Genomic DNA, 24,819 nt, shown 5'->3' on the forward strand with positions numbered 1-24,819 from the left:
TGAAGCCTCTCCGCTCTCTACGATCTTTTAAAAATGAAGTCTTCCCACTGTCTGTGCTCTTTTGTAAAATAAAGTCTTCTCACTCCCCCCTCCTTTTTAAATGAAGTCTGCCCATTCTCCCTGCTCTTTTAAAAATGAAGTCCCCTCAGTCTCTGCGCTCTTTTTAAAATGAAGTCAGCCCGCTATCCGCACTCTTTTTCAAATGAATTCTCCCCGCTCTCCGTGCTCTTTTATAAATGAAGTCTCCTCACTCTCCACACTCTTCTTAAAATGAAGTTTACCTGCTCTCCACGCTCCATTTAGAATGAAGTCTGCCCGCTCTCTGCACTCTTCAAAAAATGAAGTCACCTCTCTCCACAGTTTTCTTAAAATGATGCCGGCCTGCTCTCTGCTCTTTTTTCAAAATGAAGTTCCTGTGCTCTCCTGACTATTTTTAGAATGAACGCTCCCCATTCTACTCGCTATTTTTAAAATGAGTTGTCCCCACTTTCTGTGCTCTTCTTTAAAATGATGTCTTCTCGCTCCCCCTTTTTAAATGAAATCTCCCCATTCTCCCTGCTCTTTTTAAAATGAAGTTTCCCTGCTCTCTGCGCTCTTTTAAAAATGAAGTGTCCTCACCCTCTGCACACTTTGTAATATGTAGTTTCCCTACTCTCCACAGTCTTTTAAAAATAAATTCGCCTCGCCCTCCACGTTCTTCTTAAAATTAAGTTTCTCTGCTCATCGTGCTCCATTTAAAATGAAGTCTCCCCACTCTCTGTCCTATTTAAAAAATGAAGTCTCCTCTCTCCACACACTTTTTTAGATGAAGGCTCCCATCTCACTGTGCTCTTTTAAAAATGAAGCCTCTCTGCTCTCTACGATGCTGTCTCCCCATTCTCTGTGCTCCTTTTAAAATGTAGTCTCCCTGCTCTCCGTGCTCTTTTTTAAAATAAAGTCTCCCCACTCTCGGTGCTCTTTTAAAAATGATGTCCCCACAGTCTCCGTGAACTTTTTCAAATGAAGTCTCCCCGCTCTCCACGCTCTTTTAAAAATCAAGTCTCTATGCTCCCTGCAATCTCCTTAAAATGAAGATTCCCCACTCTCCGCGCTCCATTCAAAATGAAGTCTCACTGCTCTTTTAAAAATGATGTCTCCTTGTTCTCCACACTCTTCTTATGATGAAGTCTCCTCGCTCTCTGCACTCTTTTCAGAATGAAGTCCCTGCGCTCTCCTCACTGTTTTTAGAATGAACGTTCTCCAGTCTCCTCGCTATTTTTGAAATGAGGTGTCCCCGCTTTCTGTGCTCTTTTTAAAATGAAGTCTCCATGCTCTCCACGCTCTTTTTAAAATGAAATCTCCCCACTCTCTGTGCTCTTTTAAAAATTAAGCCTCCCCGCTCTCTATGATCTTTGTAAAATGAAGTCTCCCCACTCACTGCACTCTAAAATGAAGCCTACCCAAGCTCCGTGCTCTTTTTAAAATGAAGTCTCCCCGCCCTTTGTAAAATGAAGTCTCCTGGCTCACCGAGCACTTTTTAAAATGAAGTCTCCTCGCTCTCCACCCTCTTCTTATATTGAAGTTTAGCCACTCTCCACTCTCCAATTAAAATGAAGTCTCCCCACTCTCTGTGCTCATTTCAAAATGAATTCCCCGCACTCTCCTCGCTGTTTTTAGAATGAACATTCTCCGTTCTCCTTACTATTTTTAAAATGTGTCCCTACTTTCTGTGATCTTTTTAAAATAAAGTCTCCCCACGCCCTGCGCTCAATCTAAAATGAAGCCTACTTGGGTAGGACTGAAGTCTCCCCGCTTTCTGTGCTCTTTTCAATATGAAATCATCGCGCTTTCCTCACTGTTTTTAGAATGAACATTCACTGCTCTCCTCATATTTTTAAAATGAGGTGTCACCGCTTTCTGTGCTCTTTTTTTAAAATGTGTCTCCCCACTCACTGTGCTCTTTTTAAAATTAAGTCTCCCAGCTCACCTCGTTCTTTTTTAAATGAAGTCTTCTCACTCTCTGTGCTTCTTTAAAAATGAAGTCTCCCCACTGTCTATAATCTTTTTAAAATGAAGTCTCCCCACTCTCTGCGCTCAATCTAAAATGAAGTCTACTTGGGTAGGACTGAAGTCTCCCTGCTCTCTGTGCTATTTTTAAAATGAAGTCTCCCCGCTCTCACGGCCCTTTTTAAAATGAAGCCTCCTCACTATCTGCACTCTTTATAAAATTCAGTCTCCTCCCTCTTCACGCTCTTTTTTAAACGAAGTCTCTCCATTCACTGTGCCCTTTTTATCATGAAATCACGCCGCTCTGTACGCTCTTTTTAAAATGAAGTCATTCCGCTCACAACACTCTTTTTCAAATGAAATCTCCGCAGTCTCGAAGTTCTTTTTAAATTTCAGTCTCCTCACTCTCCACGCTCCTATTAAAATGAAGGCTCTTCACTCCCTGCACTCTTTTTAAAATGAATTCTCTCTGCTCTTTTTGAAAGGAAGTATCCTCGCTTACTGTGCTGTTTTTAAAACGATGTCTCCTTGCTCTCTATGCTCTATTTCAAATGACGTCTCCTCACTCCCTGTGGTCTATTTAAAATGAAGCCTCCTCGCTCTCTGCACTCCCTTTAAAGTGAAGTCTCCTCACTCTCCCCCCCTTGTTAAAATGAAGACTCCCCGCTCTCCGCACTCTTTTTAAAATGAAGCCTCCATGCTCTCCCGCCCAATTTAAAATGAAGTCTCCCAACTCTCTGCGCTCTTTCAAAACTGAAGTTCCTCTCCCTCCACACTCTTTTTAAAATGAAGTCTCCCCCCCCCCCCTCTGCGTTCTTTTCAAAATGAAGTCCCCGTGTTCTCCGCACTGTTTTTAGAATGCATGCTCACCACTCTCCTTGGTATTTTTAAAATGAGGTGTCCCTGCTTTCTGTGCTCTTTTTAAAATGAAGCCTCCCCACTCTCTGTGCTCTTTTTAAAATGAAGTGTCCTCACTCTCTGCACACTTTTTAATATGAAGTCTCTATGCTCTCCATGCTCTTTTGAAAATGTAGTCTCCTCGGCCTCCACACTCTTCTTAAAATAAAGTCTCCCCGCTCTCTGTGCTCTTTTCAAAATGAAGTCCCCACGCTCTCCTCGCTGTTTCTAAAATGAACGTACTCCGCTCTCCTCCCTATTTTTAAAATGAGGTGTCCTTTCTGTCCTCTTTTTAAAAATGGTGTCTCCCTACTCTCTGTGCTCTTTTAAAAATGATGTCTCCCCACTCTCTACGAGCTTTTTAAAATGAAGTCTCCCCACTCTCTGTGCTTGATCTAAAATGAAGCCTACCCAAGCTCTGCACTCCTTATAAAGTGAAGTCTCCCGGCTCTCCTTGGTCTTTTTAAAATGATTCTCCCTGCTCTCTGTGCTCATTTCAAAAAAAATCTCCCCACCCTCTGCACTCCTTTGTAAATGTATTCTCCTTGTCCTCCATTCTCACTTACCTGCTCTTCACAGAATGAAGTCTCCAAGTTCCACTTCAAATGAAGTCTCCTCACTTAACCCACTCCAGTTAAAATGAAGTCCCCTCATTCTCTGCACTTTTTTAAAATGATGTCATCATGCTGCCCCCCAACCCCCCCCCCCCCCCTTTATAGATGAAGTTTCCCCTTATTTCCTGCTCTACTTAAAATGAAGTCTCCCGGCTCACTGCGCTCTTTTAAATATGAAGTCTCCCTTCTAACTGTGCTCTTTTGTAAATGAAGCCACCTTGCTCCCCACACTCTTCCAAAAATGAAGTTTCTCTGCTCTCCGTGCTCCATTGCAAATGAAGTCTCTCTGCTCTCTGTGCTCTTTAAAAAATGAAGTCTCCTCTTTTTCCACTCTTTTAAAAATGAAGTCTCCCCGCTCTCTGTGCTCTTTTCAAAATAAAGTCCCCACACTCTCTGCGCTGTTTTTACAATGAAAGCTCACCACTCTCCTCGTTATTTTTAAAATGAGGTGTCCCCGCTTTCTGTGCTATTTTTATAATGAAGTCTCGCCGCTCTCTGCGCTCTTTTTAAAATGAAGTCGCCTCACTCTCCACATTCTTCTTAAAATGAAGTTTCTCCACTCTCCTTGCTCTATTTCAAATGAAGTCTCCCCACTCTCTGTGTTCTTTAAAAATTGAAGTCTCCTCTCCCTCCACACTCTTTTTAAAATGAAGTCTCCCCCGCCGCGTTCTTTTCAAAATGAAGTCCCCGCGTTCTCCGCACTGTTTTTAGAATGCATGCTCACCGCTCTCCTTGGTATTTTTAAAATGAGGTGTCCCCGCTTTCTGTGATCTTTTTAAAATGAAGCCTCCGCACTCTCTGCGCTCTTTTTAAAATGAAGTGTCCTCACTCTCTGCACACTTTTTAACATGAAGTCTTCCTGCTCTCCATGCTCTTTTAAAAATGAAGTTTCTTTGCCCTCCACACTCTTCTTAAAATGAAGTCTCCCCACTCTCTGTGCTCTTTTCAAAATGTAGTTCCCGCGCTCTCCTTGCTGTTTCTAAAATGAATGTTCTCCGCTGTCCTCCCTATTTTTAAAATGAGGTGTCCACGTTTTCTGTGCTCTTTTTTAGAATGAAGTCTCCCCACTGTCTCTGCTCTTTTAAAAATGAAGTCCCCTCAATCTCCGCGCTCTTTCTACAATGAAGCCAGCCGGCTATCTGCACTCTTTTTCAAATGACGTCTCCCTGCTCTCCGGGCTCTTTTAAAAATGAAGTCTCATCGCTCTCCACACTCTTCTTAAAATGAAGTTTCCCCGCTCTCTGCGATCCTTTTAAAATGAAGCCTCCCTGCTCTCTAAAAATGAAGTCTCCAATCGACTACTCTTTGTAAAATGACGTGGGCCCACTCTCTGCATTCTTTACAAAATGTAGTCCCTGTTCTCTCCTCGCTGCTTTTAGAATAAACGCGCACCGCACTCCTTGATATTTTTAAAAAGAGTTGCCTCAACTCTCTGCACTCTTTTTAAAATGACGTCGCCTTTCTCTCCACACTTTTCAAAATGATGCTTGCCCACTCTCTACGCTCTTTTCAAAATGAAGCCTCCCCGCTCTCTTGAGCTCTTTTGAAAATAAAGTCTCCTCGCTCGCCACACTCTTCTTAAAATGAAGTTTTCTGCTCTCCATTTGAAATGAATTATTCTGGCTCTCTGTACTCTTCTCAAAACGAAGACCCCTCGCTCTCCTTGCTGTTTCTAACATGAGCGTTCTCGGCTCTCCTCCCTATTTTTAAAATGAGGTGTCCCCGCTTTCTGTGCATCTTTTAAAAATGATGTCTCCTTACTCTCTGTGCTCTTTTAAAAATGATGCCCCCCCAACCACCCCCCCCCCCGCCCCCCGCTCTCTATGATCTTTTTAAAATGAAGTCCCCCCACTCTCTGCACTCGATCTAAAATGAAGCCTACCCAAGCTCTGCACTCCTTATAAACTGAAGTCTCCCTGCTCTCCTCGGTCTTTTTAAAATGATTCTCCCTGCTCTCTGTGCTCTTTTCAAAATGAAGTCCCCGCGCTTTCCTCACTGTTTCTAAAATGAATGTTCTCCACTGTCCTCCCTATTTTTAAAATGAGGTGTCCCCATTTTCTGTGCTCTTTTTTAGAATGACGTCTCCCCACTGTCTTTGCTCTTTTAAAAATGAAGCCCCCTCAATCTCTGTGCTCTTTCTAAAGTGAAGTCAGCTCGCTATCCACGCTCTTTTTTCAAATGAAGTCTCCCTGCTCTCCGGGCTCTTTTAAAAATGAAGTCTCCTTGCTCTCTGTGCTCTTTAAAAAATGAAGTCTCCTCTCTCACTACTCTTTTTAAAATGACGTCGGCCCGCTCTCTGCGTTCTTTGCAAAATGTAGTCCCTGCGCTCTCCTCGCTGCTTTTAGAATGAAAGATCCGCATACGCCTCGATATTATGAAAAAGAGTTGCCTCCACTCTCTGCGCTCTTTTTAAAATGAAGTCGCCTCTCTCTCCACACTTTTCAAAATGATGCCCGCCCACTCTCTGCGCTCTATTTGAAGTGAAGACTCCCCGCTCGCTGCGTTCTTTGGAAAATGAAGTCTGCTCGCTCTCCACACACTTCTTAAAATGACATCTCCCTGCTCTCTGTGCTCTTTTAAAAATGAAGTCACCTCACTCTCCACACTCTTCTTAAAATGAAGTTTCCCTGCTCTCCACGTTACATTTAAAATGAAGTTTCCCCTCTCTGCGCTCTTTAAAAAACAAAGTCTCCTCTCTCTCCACACTTTTTAAAATGATGCCGGCCCAATCTCTGCACTCTTTTTAAAATGAAGTCACCCTGCTCTCCACACTTATCTTAAAATGATTTTTATCCATTCTCCGTGATATTTTTAAAATGAAGTCTCCTCGCTCTCTGCACTCTTTTTAATATGAAGTGTCCTCACTCTCTGCCCTCTTTTTAACATGAAGTCTCCCTGCTCTTCTCGCCCTCCACACTCTTCTTAAAATCAAGTTTCCCCGCTCTCTGTGCTCTTTTCAAAATGAAGACCCTGCGCTCTCTTCACTGTTTCTAAAATAAATGTTCTCCACTGTCCTCCCTAATTTTAAAATGAGGTGTCCCCATTTTCTGTGCTCTTTTTTAGAATGATGTTTCCCCACTGTCTGTGCTGTTTTAAAAATGAAGTCTGCTCAATCTCTGCGCTCTTTCTAAAATGAAGTCAGCTCGCTATCCGAGCTCTTTTTCAAATGAAGTCTCCCTGTTCTCCGGGCTCTTTTAAAAATGAAGTCTCCTCGCTCTCCACACTCTTCTTAAAATGAAGTTTCCCCGCTTTCTGCGCTCTTTTTCAAATGAAATCTCCCTGCTCTCCGGGCTCTTTTAAAAATGAAGTCTCCTCTCTCAGCACTCTTTTTAAAATGACGTTGGCCCGCTCTCTGCGTTCTTTGCAAAATGTACTCCCTGCACTCTACTCGCTGCTTTTAGATCCCCGCTCTCCTCGATATTTTTAAGAAGAGTTGCCTCCACTCTCTGCGCTCTTTTTAAAATGAAGTTGCATCTCTCTCAACAATTTTCAAAATGATGCCCGCCCGCTCTCTGCACTCTTTTGAAAATGTAGACTCCCCGCATTCTGCGTTCTTTTAAAATGAAGTCACCTCTCTCTCCTCACTCTTCTTAAAATGAAATTTCCCTGCTCTCTGTGCTACATTTAAAATGAAGATCCCCGCTCTCTGTGCTCTTTAAAAAATGAAGTTTTTCTCTCTCCACACTTTTTAAAATAATGCCTGGTCGGTCTCTGTGCTCTTCTTAAAATGAAGTCACCCTGCTCTCCACACTTATCTTAAAATGATTTTTACCCGCTCTCCACGATCTTTATAAAATGAAGTCTCCTCGGTCTCTGTGCTCTTTTCAAAATGGAGCCCCTGCGCTCTCCTCACTGTTTCTAAAATTAATGTTCTCCACTGTCCTCCCCATTTTTAAAGTGACGTTTCCCTGATTTCTGTGCTCTTTTCAAAATGAATTCTCTCTGCTCTCCATGCACTTTTTAAAATGAAATCTCCCCACTCCCGGTACTCTTTAAAAAATGAAGCCTCCCCGCTCTCTATGATCTTTTTAAAAGGAAGTCTCCCCACTCTCTGCCCTCTATCTGACATGAAGCCTACCCAAGCTCCACACTATTTTTAAAATGAAGTCTCCCCGCTCCCACCCCCTCCTTTTTAAATGAAGTCTCCCCATTCTCCCTGATCTTTTTAAAATGAAGCCTCCCTGCTCTCCGCCCTCTTTTAAAAATAAAGTCCCCTCGCTCTCCACACTCCTCTTAAAATGAAGTTTTCCGCTCTCCATTTAAAATGAATTATCCCCGCTCTCTGTGCTCTTTTCAAAATGAAGTCCCCTCGTTCTCCTCGCTGTTTCTAAAGTGAACGTTCTCGGCTCTCCTCCCTATTTTTAAAATGCGGTATCCCCGCTTTCTGCGCTCTTTTTTAAAATGATGTCTCTCTACTCTATGTGCTCTTTTAAAAATGATGCCCCCACCCCCCGGTCTCTGCAATTGTTCTAAAATGAAGCCACCCAAGCTCTGCACTCCTTATAAACTGAAGTCTCCCCATTCTCCTTGGTCTTTTCAAAATGATTCTCCCTGCTCTCTGTGCTCTTTTCAAAATGAATCTCCCCACCCTCTGCACTATTTTGTAAATATATTCTCTTTGTCCTCCGTTCTCACTTACATGCTCTTCACAGAATGAAGTCTCCACGTTCCACTTAAAATGAAGTCTCCTCACTCTCCATGCACTTTTAAAAATGAAGTCCCCTCACTCTCCGTGCTCTTTTTAAAAATGATGTCATTTTGCTGCCCCCCCCACTCCTTTTTAAATGAAGTTTCCCCTTACTTACTGCTCTGTTCAAATGAAGTCTCCCGGCTCACTGCGCTCTTTTAAATATGAAGTCTCCCTTCTCTCCGCGCTCTTTTAAAAATGAAGCCACCTTACTCTCCACACTCTTCCTAAAATGAAGTTTCTCTGCTCTCTGTGCTCCATTTCAAATGAAGTCTCCCCGCTCTCCACACTGTTTTTACAATGAACACTCACTGCTCTCCTCGCTATTTTTAAAATGAGATGTCCCCGCTTTCTGTGCTCTTTTTTTAATGAAGTCTCCCCATTCTCTGCGCTCTTTTTAAAATGATGGTCCTCACTCTCTGCACACTTTTTATTATGAAGTCTCCCTGCTCTCCATGTTCTTTTAAAAATGAAGTCTCCTCGCCCTCCACACTCTTCTTAAGATGAAGTCTCCCTGCTCTCTGTGCTCTTTTCAAAATTAAGTCCCCGTGCTCTCCTCGTTGTTTCGAAGATGAATGTTCTCCGCTGTCCTTCCTATTTTTAAAATGAAGTGTGCCCGTTTTCTGTGCTCTTTTTTAGAATGATGTCTCCCCACTGTCTGTGCTCTTTTAAAAATGAAGTCCCCTCAATATCTGCGCTCTTTCTAAAATGAAGTCAGCTGCTTTCCGCGTTCTTTTTCAAATGAAGTCTCCCTGCTCTCCGGGCTCTTTTAAAAATGAAGTCTCCTCGCTCGCTACACTCTTTTTAAAATGATCTCCCCGCTCTCTGCGCTCTTTTCAAAATGAAGAACCGGCGCGCTCCGCACTGTTTTTAGAATGAACGCTTATCGCTCTCCTCGCTATTGTTAGAATGAGGTGTCCCCGCTTTCAGTGCTTTTTTTAAAATGAAGTCTCCCCGCAGTGTGCGCTCTTTTTAAAATGAAGTGTCCTCGCTCTCTGCACCCTTTTTAATATGGCGGCTCCCTGCTCTCCATGCTCTTCTAAAAATGAAGTTGCGTCGCTCCCCACACTCTTCTTAAATTGAAGTTTCCCCGCTCTCCATGCTCCATTTCAAATGAAGTTTCCCCACTCTCTATGCTTTTAAAAATGAATTCCCCTCTCTCTCCACAATCTTTTTAAAATGAAGTCTCCCTGCTCTCTTCGCTCTTTTCAAAATGAATTCCCGGCGCTCTCCTCACTGTTTTTAGAATGAACGCTCACCACTCTCCTCGCTATTATTAAAACGAGGTGTCCCCGCTTTCTGTGCTCTCTTTTTTAAATGAAGTCTCTCCACTTTCTGCATTCTTTATAAAATGAAGTCTCCCTGCTCTCTGTGCTCTTCTTAAAATGAAGTGTCCTCGCTCTCTGCAAGCTTTTTAGTATGAAGTCTCCCTGCTCTCCGTGCTCTTTTAAAAATGAAATCTCATCGCCCTCCACACTCTTCTTAAAATGAAGTCTCTCCGCACTCTGTGCTATTTTCAAAATGAAGTCCCCGTGGACTCCGCAATGTTTCTAAAATGAACGTTCTCTGCTCTCCTCACTATTTTTAAAATGAGGTGTCCCTGTTTTCTGTGCTGGTTTTTAAGGTGAAGTCTCCTTGGTCTCCACACTCTTTTTAAAATGAAGTCTCCACACTCTCCTCGCTATTTTGAAAATTAGATGACCCTGCTTTCTGTTCTCTTTTTTAAAATGATGTCTCCCCACTCTGCTCTTTTTAAAATGTAGTCTCCCTGCTCTCTACGCTCTTGCTAAAGTTAAGTCTCCCCCCTCTCTGTTCACTTTTAAAAATGAAGTCCCCTCAGACTCCACGCTCTTTTTAAAATGAAGTCAGAATGCTATCCATGCTTTTTTGCAAATGAAGTCTCACCACGGTCTGCGCTCTTTTAAAAATGAACTCGCCTCATTCTCCACACTTTTTAAAATGATGCATGCCCACTCTCTGCAGTCTTTTCAAAATGAAGTCCCCATGTTCTCCTCGCTATTTTTAGCATGAATGCTCCCCGCTTTCCTCGCTATTTTTGAAATGAGATGTCCCCACTTTCTATGCTCTTTTTAAAATGATGTCTCCCCAATTTCTGTGCTCTTTTTGTAAAATGATGCCCTCTCGCTCCCGGCCTCCTTTTTAAATGAAGTCCCCCCATTCTCCCTGCTCTTTTTAAAATGAAGTCTCTCGGCTCACCGTGATCTTTTTAAAATGAAGTCTCCCTTCTCCCTGTGGTCCTTTAAAAATGAAGTGTCATCGCTCCCTGCACACTTTGTAATATGAAGTCTCCCTGCTCTCCGTGGTCTTTTAAAAATGTAGTCGCCTCGCTTTCCACACTCTTCTTAAAAAGAAGTTTCTCCGCTGGCCGCGCTCCATTTAAAATGAATTCTCCCACTCTCAGCGCTCTTTAAAAATTGAAGTCTCCTCTCGCTCCACACTCTTTTTAAAATGAAGTCTCCCTGCTCTCTGTGCTCTTTTAAAAATGAAGCCTCTCTGCTCTCTACGATCTTATTAAAATGAAGTCTCCTTACTCTCTATGCTCTTTTTCAAAAAATAATATCTTCTCGCTCCACCCCCCCATCCTTTTTAAATGAATTCTCCCCGTTCTCCCTGCTCTTTCTCAAGTGAAGTCTCCCCGCTTTCACCATCCTATTTAAAATATAGTCTCCCTGCTCTCTGTGTTCTTTTTTAAATGAAGTCTCCCCACTCTCTGTCCTCTTTTTATAATGAAATCACCCTGCTCTCCATGCTCTTTTTAAAATGAAATCTCCGCACTCTCCAAACCCTTTTGAAAATGAAATCTCCCGGCTCTCCATGATCTTTTTAAATTTCAGTCTCTTCACTCTCCATGGTCTTTTTAAAGTGAAGCCTCCTCGCTCCCTGCACTCTTTTCAAAATGAATTCTCCCCGCTCTTTTTAAAATGAAGTATCCTTCTTACTGTGCTGTTTTTAAAATGAAGTCTCCCTGCTCTCTGCACTCTTTTTCAAATGACATCTCCTCGCTCCCTGTGCTCTATTTAAAATGAAACCTCCTTGCTCTCTGCACTCCATTTGAAATGAAATCTCCATGCTGTCTGAGCTCTTTTTAAAATGAAGTATCCCCGCTTTCTGCGCACTTTAAAAAATGGAGTCCTCTCTCTCCACACTTTTCAAAATGATGCCTGCCCACTCTCTGTGCTCTTTTTATAATGAAGTCTCTCCATTGCCTGTGCTTTTTTAAAAATGAAGTCACCTATCTCTCTTTTTAAGATGAAGTCTCCCTGCTCTCTGCAGTCTTTTCAAAATGAAGTCCGCGCACTCTCCATGCTGTTTTTAGAATGAATGCTACCTGCTCTCCTCGCTATTTTTAATTTGAAGTCTCCCTGCTCTCCACACTCTTTTAAAAATGGGAGGGGGTGTGGAGTGGAAGGGGGTGGAGGTGGAGATTGGAGGGTGAGGGGGATGGAGGGGAGGGGAGGGAGAGGGAGGGGGTTTTCGGGCCGATGCAGTGGAGGGGAGGGGGAGAGATGGGAGGGGAGGGGAGGTGGAAGGAGCGAGGGGCAGGGTGAGGCAGGGTAGGGTAGGGGAGTGAGGGAGGCAAATGAGGGGATAGGAGAGGAAGTAGGAGAGGGGATGGGAAGGAGGGGAGGGAGGGAGTGGAGTGGAGTTGAGGGGAGGTGTGAAGGGAGGGAGTGAGGGGATTGAGGGGAGGGGATAGAGGTATGGAGTGGTGGTGGGGACGGAGTGCAAGGGAGGTACAGGGGAGGGGGTGGGGGGCAGGGGATGTGGTTGGGATGGGGAGGGGAGGGGTGGGAGGGCATGGGAGGAGGAGGGGAGGGAGGGGGTTGTGGGAGGGAGAGGAGGAGAGGGAGGAGGGGGCACGGGTGTGGAGGGGAGGTGGGAGGGGGGAGGGGGTGTGGAGGGGATGGGGTGGAGGGGTTTAGTGGAGGGGAGGGGCGGTGAGATGGGGTAGGATGGAGGGTGATGGGGATGGAGGAGGGGAAGGGGAGGGAGGGTGTGAAAGTGGGGAGGGGAAGGGAGGGTGTAAGGGGAGGGAGGGTGGGGAAGGGAGGGAGTGGAAGTGGAGGTAGGGGTGTGAGAGGAGGGGAGGGGGAGGGTTGGAGAGGTGGAGGGTATGGATGGGAGAGGGGATGGAGATGAGGGAGTGGAGGTGAGGCATTGAGGGGAGGGAGGGGAAGGAAGGGAGTGGTGGGAGTGGAGGGTGGGGAGGGGAGGGGAGGGATGAGAGGGGAATGGTGGAGAGGGGAGGTGAGCGGTGGGGAGGTGAGTGGCGGGTAGGGGAGGGGGAAATGGGTGTGGAGGGGTTAGTGGAGGCATGTAGTGGAGGTGGAGGGGGTAGGAATGGGGAAGGAAGGGAGGGAGGAGGGGAAGGGGATAAATGGGGTGGATGGGGAAAGGGAGTGATGGGCAGGGAGGGAGGGGGAAGGTGAGGGAGGGTGGAGAAGGGGTAGTGAGGGGAAGGGGAGAGAGGGTTGGGAGGGAGGGTTGGAGGAGGAGGGAGTGGGGGCTGGAGGGAAAGGCCGGGGAGGGGGTTGGGGGGGTGGGGAATGAGGGGTGGGAGAGGAGGGAGGGAGGGGCAGGAAGGTTTGGGAGAGTGGGGAGACAGGGGAGGGAGGGTGGGGAGGGAGGGGAATAAGGCGAGGGAGGTGTGGGAAAGGAGGGGAGGGGTGGGGAGGAGTGGGGAGTGGTGGGAAGGGGAGGGAGGTGAGGTGAGGGGGAGGGAAGGTAGGGAAGGGGAGCAGGAGGGAGGGTCCAGAGGGGGTTGGAGGGGACGGGAGGGGGAGTGAGGGGAGGTGAGGGGGAGGGAAGGTAGGGAAGGGGAGCAGGAGGGAGGGTCCAGAGGGGGTTGGAGGGGACGGGAGGGGGAGTGAGGGGAGGTGAGTGCAGGGGAGTGTGAGGGAGGGGAGGGGAGGAAGTGGATGGAGGCTATGTAGGGAATGGGAGGGAGGGGAGGGAAGGTGAGTTAATGGAGGGGATTTGAGGGATGCAAGGGGTGTAGGGGAGGGGAGGGCAAGAGGAGCAGAGGAGTGAGGGGAGTGAGGGGATGGGCTGGGAGGCGAGGGAGAGGGGTGGGGAGGTGAGAGTAAAGTAGTGAGGGGAGGGGAGGGGATGGGGGAAGGAGTGGAGGTGACCAAGAGGAGGGTGTGAGGGAGGGGAGGGTGTTGAAGGTGGGGAGGGTAGGGGAGGGGGAAGGGAGGGAGGGGAGGGAGGAGAGGTCAGAGAGGAGGGGGAGAGGAGTGGGAGGGAGGGGAGGGGGAGGTAGGGGAGAGGAGGGGAGAGGAGAGGAGGGATCAAGGACTGAGGGGAGGGCAGGAGAGGGGAGTAGGAGGGGAGGGGTAGGGAGGGAAGATGAGGTGGAGGTGGTGGAGGGGAGGGAGGGTGTATTGGGAGGGAGGGGAGTGGAGGGGAATGTTGAGGGAGTGAGGCAGTGTGGAGGAGAGTTGGCAAGGAAGGAGGTAGTGGAGGAGGGATGGGGAAGGAAGGATGGGGCAGAGGAGGGAGGAGAGGAAGGGGTGGAAGGGGGAAGGAGAGGGAGTGGGAAGGGGAGGGAGGGTGAGGGGAAAGGGGAGGGACAGAGGGTAGGGGAAAGGGTATGGAGATAGTGAGGTGGGAAAGGGGAGAAAGGGAGTGAGTGTGGAAAGGCGAGTGAGGGAGGTGGGAAAGGGGAGGGAGGGGTTGAGTGTTGGGTGAAAGTGGAGGGAGTTGGGGTAAAGAGGAGGGAGGGAAAGAGGTGGGAAGGGGTGGGGGAAAGGGGCGGGAGGGATGAGGGGAAATGGGAGGCAGGGTGGGGGAAAGGGGAGGGATGGGGAAAGGGGAGTGAGTGAGAGGGTAAAGGGGAGGAAGAGAGGGAGGGGGAAAGGGGAGGGAGATAGGCAGGAGGGGAAAGGGTAGGGAGGGAAGTAGTGGGGAAAGGAGAGGAAGGGAGGGACGGTGGGGAGGAAGTCAGGCAGGGCAGGGGAAAAGTGGAGGGAGGGAAAGGGGAGTGAGGGACAGAGAGGGTGGAAATATGGGGGAAACGGGAGCAGGGGAGGAAAGGGGAGGGTGGGAGGGAGGGAGGGGAGGCAGGGGGGAAAGGTGAGGGAGGGGAGAAATGGGGAGGGAGGGGTAGGTAAAGGGGAGGGTGGTAGTGTGGAAAAAGGAGGGAAGGAGAAAAAGGGAGGCAGGGGGAAAGGGTAGGTAGGGTGGGGGAAAGGGTAAGGAGGGAGGTTGGAAAGGGGTTGGAGGGAGGTGGCAAAGGAGAGGGAGGAAGGTGGGAAAGGGGAGGGAGGGAGAGAGGGGGGAAACGGGAGGGAGTGACAGGACAAACTGGAGAGGGCGAGGGGAAGGGGAGGGAGGGGAAGGAAGGGTGGGGAGGGAGGGAAGGAAGTGGAGGGGAGGGGAAGGGAGCAAGTGGGGGATAGGAGGGGATGGGAGGGAGGGGTGGGGAGGGGAAGGGAGGGAGTGGGGATGGGAGGGAGGGGTGGGGAGGGGTAGGGAGGGAGGGGAGGAGAGGGAGATGAGGGGTGGAGGGGAGGGGAGTGGAGTGGGGGGAGGGGAGCAGAGGGGAGGGGAGGGAGGGGAGGGATGTGGAGTGGGAGGGAAGGGAGAGGTGGCATGGGGACGTCAGGGGAGTGGGAGGAATGAAAATGGAATGAGTGAGGGGATGGAGGGAGGGGAGGGGAGGGGATGGAGGGGAAGGAGGGGGGATGCTGAGGGGAGGGACAGGAGGTGAGGTAGGGGTGGGGAGGTGGAGGGAGGGGGAAAGGGGAGACTGGGTGGGAAGGGGTGGGAGGGGTTGGCAGGGGAGTTTGGTGGGGAAAGGGAGGGATGTGGGGAAGTGGAGGTAGGGGAAAGGGGAGTGAGGGGTGGGAAGCAGAGGGAGAGGAAAGGGGAGGGAAGGCAGATGGGGAGGGAGGGGGAAGGGGAGGGAGGAGGGTTGGGGAGGGGTTAGGGGAGGGAGGAGAGGAAGGAGAGGAAGGGTGGAAAGGGATGGAGGGGGGAAGGAATGGAGGGAGGGGGTAAAGTGGAGGGAGGAGGGGAAGGTGAGGGAGGGGTGAAGTGGAGGGAGGGTGTAGAAGTGGGGAAGGAGGAGGGTCAAAGGGGAGGGAGGGTTGGGGAAGAGGAGGGTGGGGCACGAAGCAATGCGAGGGGGTGAAGTGAACGTGAGGGGGAAGGGGATGAAAGGGTGTGGGGAAGGGGATGGAAGGGTAGGGGTGTGGAAGGGGAGGGAGGGAGGTGGGAAAGGGAAGGGTGTGAGGGGGAAACAGGAAGGGGATGGAGGGAGAGAGCAGTAAAGGGGAGGAAGGGAAAGAAGGAGGAATGGAGAAGGAGGGAGGAGAGAGGGGGAAAGCAGTTGGTGGGAGGTAGGGCAGAATGGAGGGGGAATGGGGAGGCAGAAAGTGAGGGAGAGGGTGGGAGTTAGGAGGGAGGGCAGGAGTGAGTGTGCAGGGAGGGAGGGAGTCAGTGGGGCGGGAGTGAGTGTGGTTGGAGGGATGGGTTTGGGAGGGAGGGAGGGCTGTGTGAGAGGGAGGGAGGGGTGAAAGGGGAGGGGTGAAAGTGGGTGGGGCAAAGGGGAGGGATGGGGTAAAGGGGAGGGAGTGAGGGGGAAAGGTGAGGGAGTGGTTTAAGCTGAGGGAGGGAGGAAAGTGAAGGGAGGGAGCAAGGGGAGAGAGGGGGCAAGTGGAGGGAGGGGGTGGGGAAGGGGTTAAGGAGAGGGAGGTTGTGAAGGTGAGGGAAGGGGAAAGTGGAGGGAGTGTGGGGAAGGGTGGAAGGTGGGAGGGTTTAAGGGGAGGTAGGCAGACAGGTTGGGGGAGGTGAGGGAGGGGTTTAAGGGGAGGGAAGGGGAATGGGAGGGAGGGGAGTGAAGGGGAGGGGGAAGGTGATTATGGGGGTGAAGGGGAAGGAAGGTTGGGGTTTGAAGGGGAGGGAAGGGTGGGGGTGGTGAAGGGGAGGGAGGGAGGTGGGAAAGGGGAGAGTGGGAGGGGGAAAAGGGCAGGGGAGGGAGGGACAGGGAAAAGGGTAGGGAGGGAGAGAGGGGGGAAAGGGGAAGGAGGGAGGGGAGAGGGGAAAGGAGAGGGATGGAGAGGGGGTGAAAGGGGAGGTAGGGAGGGGACAGGATGAAAGAGGAGGGGATGGGGAGGGGAAGGATGTAGTGAGGGGGAGTGTGGGAGTGAGGGGTGGGAGGAAGTGAGGGGGAGGGAGTGAGTGAGGTGGGATGGAGGCAGGGAGTTGGGGGAAAGTGTGAGGGGGAGGAAGGGAGTCAGTCGGAGGGTGTGAGGGGTAGGGAGTGTGGGCAGGGAGGTGTTTGGGAGGGAGGGGAAGGGGAGGAATGGAGAGAGGGTTGAAATGTGAGTGGGAAAGTGGGTGGGGGTGAAAGGGGAAGGATGGGGAAAGGGGAGGGAGGGGAAAGGGGAGGGACGGCAAAAGGTGTGGGAGGGAGGAAAGAAGAGGGTGGGGGAAAGTTGAGGTAGAGTGGAGTGATAGGGCAGGGAGAGGAGGGTGGAAGGGGTGAGAGGGCAGGAGGGGGAGGTGGAAAAGGGGAGGGAGGTTTGAATGGGGAGGGACATAGTGAGTGGGGAGGGAGGGTGGCAGTGAGAGGAGAGGGAGTGAGGGTGAGGAAGGGTGGGATTGGGATGATGGGAGGGAGGTGTTGGGAGGGAGGGAGGGAGGGAGTGGGGAAAGGGGAGAGTGAGGGATGGGGAAGGGAGGGGGTGGGATAGGTTGGGGAAGGGGAATGAGGAGTAAGGAAGGAAAGGGAAGGTGTAAGGAAATGGGAGGGAGGGGATGGGGGACAAGGGAGCGAGGGAGGGAGAGGGCTAAAGGAAGATAGAGGGGTAAAGGGAGGGAGGTGGGGTTTGGGAGGGTGGGAGGGGTGTGGGAGGGGTGAAATGGGAGGGGGAAAGTGGGTGGGGGTAAAGGGGAGGAATGGGAAAAGGGGAGGGAGGCAGGGAGGGGAGAAAGTTTAGGCATGGAGGAAAGGGGAGGGAGGGGGGAAAGTGGAGGGAGGGAGGTGGGTAATGAGAGGGAGGGAGGTGGGTAATGGGAGGGAGGTTGGGATGGCAAAAAGGGAAGAGTGGCAGGGAAGCAGGGCAGAAATGTGAGGGAGGGTGGAAGGGAGGGAGAAGGGAAAAGGCAGGTAGGGAGGTGGAAAAGTGAGGGACAGGGAGGGAGATGAGAAAGGGGAGGGGGGTTGAAATAGGAGGGATGGGTGAAAGGGGAGGGATGTTGGGAGGGATGGCATAATGTGAAGAGGGGGAGGGAGGGATGGAGGGCTGAAGGGGAGCAAGGGTGGGGGGAAAGGGGAGGGAGGGAGGTGGGAAAGGTGAGAGAGGGAGGGAGTGGGGAAAGAGGAGGGGAGAAAGGGGGGGAAGGAGGGGGAGGAGGAAAGGGGAGGGAGGGAGGGGAAAGGGGAGGGCAGGAGGGCGAAAGTGGAGGGAGGGAGGGGTTAAAGGGGAGGGAGGGATGGGGAAAGGTGAGGGAGTGAGGATGGTAAAGGGGAGGGAAGGGAGGACGGGAAATGGGAGGGAGTTGGAAAGCGGAGGGAGGGAGATGGGTCAACAGGTAGGGAGGAAGTGATGGAGTGCAGGCAAAAGGGGAGGAAGGATGGGAGAGGGGAGTGAGGGAGGGAAAGGCTGGAAAGGTGCGGGAAAGGGGGGCAGGGGTGGAAAGGAGAGGGAGGGAAGGAGGAAGAGGAGGCAAGAGGATAAGGGGTGGGAGGGAGTGGGGAAATTGGGAGGGAGAGAGTGTGGTAAGGGGAGGGAGGGAGGGGGAAAGGGGAGGGAGGGAAGGGGAAAGGGTAGGTAGGGAATGGGGAAAGAGGAAGGAGGGAGGTGGGAATGGGGAAGGAGGTAGTGAGCAGGCAGGGAGGGAGTGAGGGGAAGGAGGGTAGAAGTGAGGTGGGAGGGAGTGAGGGGGGTGGAAGGGCAGGATGGTGGGATGACAGGAGGGAGGGGGGAAAGGGGACAGGCAGGGAGGGGGAAAGGGAGCGGGTGGAATAGGTTAAGGGAAGAGGAATGAGTGGGGAAGGGGAGGGAAGGGGCAAGGAAAGGGGAGGGAGTGAGTGGGGTAAAGGGGAGTGAGGGTGGGAGAGGACGAAAGGAAGTTAGAGGGGTAAAGGGAAGGAGGGTGGAGTTTGGGAGGGTGGGAGGGGTTTGGGAGGGATGCAGGGAGGGTTGAAAAGGGAGTGGGAAAGTGTGTGGGGGAAAGGGGAGGGATAGGGAAACGGGAGGTATAGGGAAATGGGAGGGAGGGAAGGGGAAAGGGTAGGTAGGGAGGGGGAAAGGGTAGGTAGGGAGGGGGAAAAGGGAGGGAGGCAGTGGGTGGGGAGGCAGTGAGGGTGGGAACGAGGGGGAAGGAGTGAGGGGAGGAAGGGTGTGATGGAGGGATGACAGGAGGGAGGGTTCGGGAGGGAGGGAGTTAAGTGGGAAAGGGGAGAGGGAGGGAGGGGGGAAGGGGAGGGGTGGGATAGGTTGGGGAAGGGGAATGAGGAGTTGGGAAGGGGAGGGAACTGGTAAGGAAAGGGGAGGGAGGGAATGGGGAAAGGGGCGCAAGGGAGGGAGAGGGCTAAAGGAAGGTAAAGGGGTAAAGGGAGGGAGTTTGTAAAGGAGGGAGGGCTGTGGGAGGGATGCAGGGAGGGGGGAAATGGGAGGGGGAAAGAGGGATGGTGAAAGTGGAGGAGGATAGGTTAGGCAGGGGCAAAAGGGGAGGGAGGAAAGGGGCAAGTGGAGGCAGGGAGGTGGGTAATGGGAGGGAGTTTGGGACGGCAGAAAGGGAAGAGTGGCAGGGAAGGAGGGCAGAAAGTTGTGGGAAGGTGGGAAAGAAGGAAATGGGAAATGGGAGGGAGGGGGTAAAGGGGAGGGATGGGGAAAGTTTAGGGATGGAGGTGAGAATGCAGATGGAGGGAGGGAGGTGGGAAATGAGAGGGAGGGAGGGATATGGGAAAGGGGAGGGAGGGAGCATGGTAAGGGGAGGGATGGATGGGTCAAAGTGGAGTGGTCTGGGGGAGGGGAGGGATGGAGGGCGGAGGGGGAGGGGGAGGGGGATAGGGAAAGGGAAAGGGGAAAGGGTAGGTGTTAGAGGGAAAGTTGAGGGAGGAAGGGGGAAAGGGGAGGGATGGAGTGAGGGATGGGGCAAGGGGAGGGAGGGGTAAAATGCAGCTGGGAAAGGGGAGGGGGAAAGGGGAGGAAGGGGGGGTAGTGGGGAATGGGGAGGGGGCATGGAGGAAGGGAAGGGAGGGCAGAGAAGGAGGGTGGGGGTAGGGGAGGGTGGGAGTTGGGAAAAGGGAGGGAGGGAGGGAGGGAGGGGATAAAGGGGCAGGAGAGAAGGGGGAAGGGAAGGGGAGGAGTGGTGAAAAGGGAACGGAAGGAGAGGGGAAAAGGGAAGGGAGGGGGGAAAGTGAAAAGAGGGAGTGGGGATAGGTGAGGGAGGGAGGGAGAGGTCAAAGGGGAGGTAGGGAGGGGGAAAGAGGAGGGAGGGTGGGTAAGGCAAGGGAGGTAGGGGGAAAGGGGAACGACAAAGGGCGGAAAGTGGAGGGATGGAGGAAAGGGCAGTGAGGCATGAGCAGGAGAGGGTGGGGAAAGGAAAGGAGATGAAAGTGGTGGGAGAGTTAAATGGGAGGGAGGGAGGGCGGCATAGGGAAGGGGAGGGAGAAAGGGGAAGGTGGGTTGAATGGGGAGGGTGAAAGTTTATGGGGGTTAAAGGGAAAGGTTTGGAAGGGCAGTGGGGCAAGGGAGGGAGGGGAGGAAGGTGATGGGAGGGGGAAAGGGGAGTGAGGGGTGAAAGTGGAGGGAGGGAAGGGGAAAGGGGAGGGAGGGAGCGGGGAAAGGGGAGGGAGGGATGGGGATAAGGGGATGGAGTGAGTGAGGGGGAAAGGGGAGTGTGGGAGGGAGGAGGTAAATGGGAGGGTGGGAGAGAGGGGGAAAGTGGAGGATTAAAGGGGAGGGAGGGAGGGAGTGAGGTGGGGTGAAAGGGAGAGGAAAAGGGGAGGGGGAAGGGGAAGTGGGGGAAATGGGTGGGAGGGAGGCAGTGTAAAGCAGAGGGAGGGTGGGGTGGGCAAGGGAAGAGAAGAAGGAGGGGAAAGGGGTGGGGAGAAGGGGAGGCAGTGAGGGGGCAAGAGGAGAGAGCGAGGGGGAAAGGTGATGGAGGGAGGAGGAAAGGGAAGAATGGGAGTGATGGGGAAAGGGGACGGAGGGGGAAAGGTGAGTGATGGAGGGAGAAAGGTGTGGGAGGGAGGGGGAAAGGGGAAAGGGGAGGGAGGGAGCGGGAAAGGTGAGGGCGGGGGAAAGGGAGGGAACAAGCGGGGTGTAATGGGAAGAGGGGAGAAGAGGATGGGGGTGAAAGGAGATGGGGGCAAAGGTGAGAGGGAGTGAAATGGGAAGAAGGGAGTGGGGAAATGGGGAGGGGGAAAGGGGATGGTTGGGAAGTGGAGGAGGAAGGGGATGGAGGGAGGGGTGAAAGGTGAGGGAGGGAGCGGGAAAGGGAATGGAGGGAGGGGGAAAGGAGAGGGAGGGGGAGAAATTGGAGGGAAGGTGAAAGCTCTGGGAGGGAGGGCGGAAAGTGGTGGTGGGGGAAAGGGCTTGGAGGGGGCAACAGGGAGGTAGGAAGGGGAAAGGGGAGGGAGTGGGGAAACGTAAGGGAGGGATTGGGGAAAGGTGAGAGAGGGAGGAGGAAAAGGGGAGGGAGGGAGGGGGAATGGGGTGGGGGCGGAAAAGGGGAGGGGGAAAGGGGAGGGTGGAAAAGGGGCGGGGAAAGAGGGGAAGGGGAGGTGCATAAAAGGGAAGAAGTGGAACAGGCTCTGTAAAGGGGAAGGGGTTTAAAGGGGATGGAGGGGGAAAGGGGAGGGAGAGGCGAAAGGGGAAGGAGGCAGGGGGGGAAAGTAGCGAGGTATGGGATAAAGGGGAGGGATTGGGGAGTGAAAAGGGGAGGGGGAGAGTGAGGTAGAGAGGGGCAGGAAAGCGGAGGGAGGGACGGGGTAAATGGGAGGCAGGGAGCATGAAATGGAAGGGTGGGTGTAAAGGGGAGGGAGGGAGGGGGAAAGGGGAGGAAGGGAGTGGGAAAGTGGAGGGTTGGAGGGTGAATGGGGAGGGAGGGAGGGGGAAGAGGAGGGGGAAACTGGAGGGAGGGAGGGGGAAACTGGAGGGAGGGAGGGGAAAGCAGAGGGAGGGAGGAAAGGGGAGAGAGGTCTTAAAGGGGAGGGAGGGGGTAAGGGGAGGGAGGGAGGTGAGAAAGTGGAGGGAGGGTGGGGGAAAGGGAAGGGGGAAGAGGAAGGGAGGGGGTAAAAGGGAGTGAGAGAGGGCGGGGGAAGGGGAGGGGGAAAGGGGAGGGGGGAAAGGGGAGGGTGTGTGAAAGGGGTAGGGGTGTGAAAGGGGAGGGAGGAGGGAAAGTGGAGGGAGGAAAGGTGAATTAGGAAGGTGGAAAGAGAAGAGAGGGACAGCAGAAAGTGTATGGAGTGGGGAAAGGGGAGGGAAGAAGCGAGAGAGGGGGTAAGGGGAAGAAGGGAGGGGGAAAATGGAAGGGAAGGTGAAAGGGGAGGGAGGTGGGAAAGGGGAGGGAGGGAGGGGGAAAAGGGGTGGGAGGGAGGGGGGAGGGGAAAGGGGAGGGAGGGAGGGAGGGGGAAGGGGAGAGAGTGAGTGTTGAACTTGTAGGGAGGGAGGGGGAAAGGGGCCCTGGAGGGGGGAAAGGGGAGGGGTGGTGGTGGGAAATGGGATTGAGGGAGTGGGGAAAGTGGAGGGAGTGAGGGGGAAAGCTGTGGGAGGGAAGTGGAGTGGAGGTGGAGGAAAGGGATTGGAGGGGGTAAAATGGGAGGGAGGAAAGTGGAGATAGGCTGGGGGTAAGTGGGATGTAGCGAGGAGGAAAGGGAAGGGAGTGGGGATAGCGGAGGAAGGGAGTGGGGAAAGGTAAGGGAGGGAGGGGAAAGGGAGAGGAGGGAGGGGGAAAGGGTAGGGGGCACAAAAGGGGAGGGGGGAACGGGAGGGCGGAAAAGGTGAGGGTGAAAGGGGGTAAAGGGGTTGTGCGTAAAGGGGAGGAAGTGGAAAGGGAGGCACTGTCAAGGGGAGAGGGGTTAAAGGAGAGTGAGGGGGAAGGGGAGGGAGAGGGGAAAGGGTAAGGAGGTGGGGGAAAGGGGAGGGATTGAGGGGGAAAGGGGAGGGAGGGAAGGTGAAAGGGAAGGGAGGGGGTAAAGGGGAAGGAGGGAGGAGGAAAGAGGAGGAAGGGTGGGGGAAAGTGGACGGATGGAGGGGGGAAAGGGGAGGGAGGGTGGAAATGAGGGAGGGGGGAAAGAGGGAAGGGGAGGGAAGGAGTTGGAAAGCGGTGGGAGGGGGAAAGGGGAGAGAGGGCTTAAAGGAGAGGGAGGGGGTAAGGGGAGGGAGGGAGGTGGGAAAGTGGAGAGAGGGAGGGGGAAAAGGTAAGGGAAGGTGAAGAGGAAGGGAGGGGGAAAGAGGAGGGAGGGAGGGTGGTGTGGAGGGGAGGGGGAAAGGGGAGGGGGAAAGGTGAGGGTGTGTGAAAGGGATGGGCCTGAAAGGGGAAGGAGGAAAGAGAAGTGAGGGAGAGGAAGGTGAGGGAGGGAGGGGGAATGGGTATGGAGTGGGGAAGAGGAGGGAGGGAGTGAAGGAGGGGGAAAGGAGAGGGAGGGGGAAAAGTGAAGGGAGGGAAGGGGAAGGATGAGGGAGGGAGGGTGAGGGAGGGAGGGTGAGGGTAAAGGGGAGGGAGGGAGGGGGAAAGGGGAGGGAGGGGGGAATGTGGAGGGAGGGAGGAAAGGGCCATGGGGTGGGAAGGGAAGAGGGTGGGGAAAGGAAAGGAGGTGAAAGTGGAGGGAGTGTGAAGGGGGAGTGGTGTGAAAGGGGAGGCAGTGTAAATTGGAGGGGGTGAAAGGGGAGGAGGGAAGGGGAGGGGGAAAGGGGACGGACAGGTGAAAGGGAGGCAGGGTGGGAGGGTGGAAAGGGGAGGGATAGATAGGGCAAGGGGATGGAGGGGGTAAAGGGGAAGGTGGGAGGAAGGGGGAAAGGGGAGGGAGGAAAGCGGAGGGAGTGAGGGGCATATGGGAGGGAGGGAGACAGAAAGGGGAGGGAGGGAACGGGAAAGGGGAGGGAGTATGGGGGAAGGGGAGGGAGGGGGAAAGGCGAGGGAGGGAGGGGGAAAATGGAGGGATGAAGGGGAAAAGAGATGGGAGGGAGGGGGAGAGGAGGGATGGAGGGGGTAGGGATGAGTGGAGGAAGGGGGGCAGGGGAATGGGGATCAGGGGGAAAGTGGAGAGAAGGAGTGGGGAGGGGGTAAGGGGAGGGAGGGAGGGGGAAAGGGATGAAGGTAGTGCGGAAATGTCAGGGACGGAGTTGGGAAAAGCGTAGCAGGGAGGGAGGGGTGAAAGTGGAGGGAGGGAGGGGAATGGGTAAGGTAGGAAGGGGAAAGGATGGTGAGGGAAGGGGTAAAGGAAGGGGGTGAGTGGGGAAAATGGAAGGAAGGAAGGGGAAAAATAGAATGGAGGGTGGTGAAAGGGAAGGGAGGGGGAAATGGGGAGGGAAGGAGGGTGAAAAGGGGAGGGAGGGAGGGGGAAAGGGGAGGTAGAGAGGGGGTAAGGTGAGGTAGGGAGGGGGAAATAGGAGGGAGGGAGGGTGGGGTGTTAGGGGAGGGGGAAGTGGAGTGAGGGAGGGGGAAAGTGGAGTGAGGGAGTAAAGGGGAGCATGGGGGAAGGGGAAAGGGTGGGGAAAGGGGAGGGGGAATGGGTAGGGGGAAAGGGGAGGGAGTGTGAAAGGGGAAGGAGGGTGAAAGGGGAGGGAGGGTGAAAGGGGAGTGAGGGAGGGTGTGGGGAGGGGAAGGGGAGAAAGGGGATGGGGAGAAAGGGAAGTAGGTGTGAAAGGGGAGGGAGGGGGTAAAGTGGAGGGAGGAAAGCGGAGGCAGTGAGGGGCATATGGGAGGGAGGGAGACAGAAAGGGGAGGGAGGGAGCGGGAAAGGGAGGAAGGGGGAAAGTGGAGGGAGGGATGGGGAAATGGGTGGGAGGGATGTGGGAAATGGGAGAGTGGGAGGGGGAAAGGGGAGGAAGGGAGGGGGAAAGTGGAGGGAGGGAGGGAGAAAAGGGATGGGAGGGAGGGGGAGGGCAGGGATGGAGGAGGAGTGAAGAGTGGAGGGATGGACACAGGAGTGAAAGGGGAGCAGGGGGGAAGGGGAGGGGGAAAGGCGTGGGGGGAAATTGGAGAGAGGTGGGAGGGGGCAAGGGGAGTGGGTAAGGGGGAAAGGGGAAGGTGGTAGTGGGGAAAGGGCAGGGAGGGAGGGGGAAAGAGGAAGGAGGGTTTTGGGAAAAGGGTAGGAGGGAGGGAAGGGTGAAAGGAGAGGGAGGGAGGGGGAAAGGGTAGGGTGGGAGGGGGGAGGGAAGTGGGTGAATGGGGAAAAGGGAAGGGAGGAAGAGGGGAAAATGGAAGGGAGGAAGGTGGTAAGGGACGGGAGTGGTGGTGAAAGGACTAGGAGGGAGGGGGAAAGGGGAGGGAAGTAGGGTGTAAAGGGGAGGGAGGGAGGGGAAAGGTGAGGTAGGGAGGGTGTAAAGAGAGGTAGGGAGGTAGAAAGGTCAGGGAGGGAGGGTGGGGGGAGGGGATGGGGAAAGGGGATGGGGTGAGAAAGAGGAGGGAGTTTGAAAGATCAGGGAGGGA

This window comes from Carcharodon carcharias, chromosome 10 (assembly GCF_017639515.1).
Source record: "Carcharodon carcharias isolate sCarCar2 chromosome 10, sCarCar2.pri, whole genome shotgun sequence".
NCBI lineage: Eukaryota > Metazoa > Chordata > Chondrichthyes > Lamniformes > Lamnidae > Carcharodon > Carcharodon carcharias.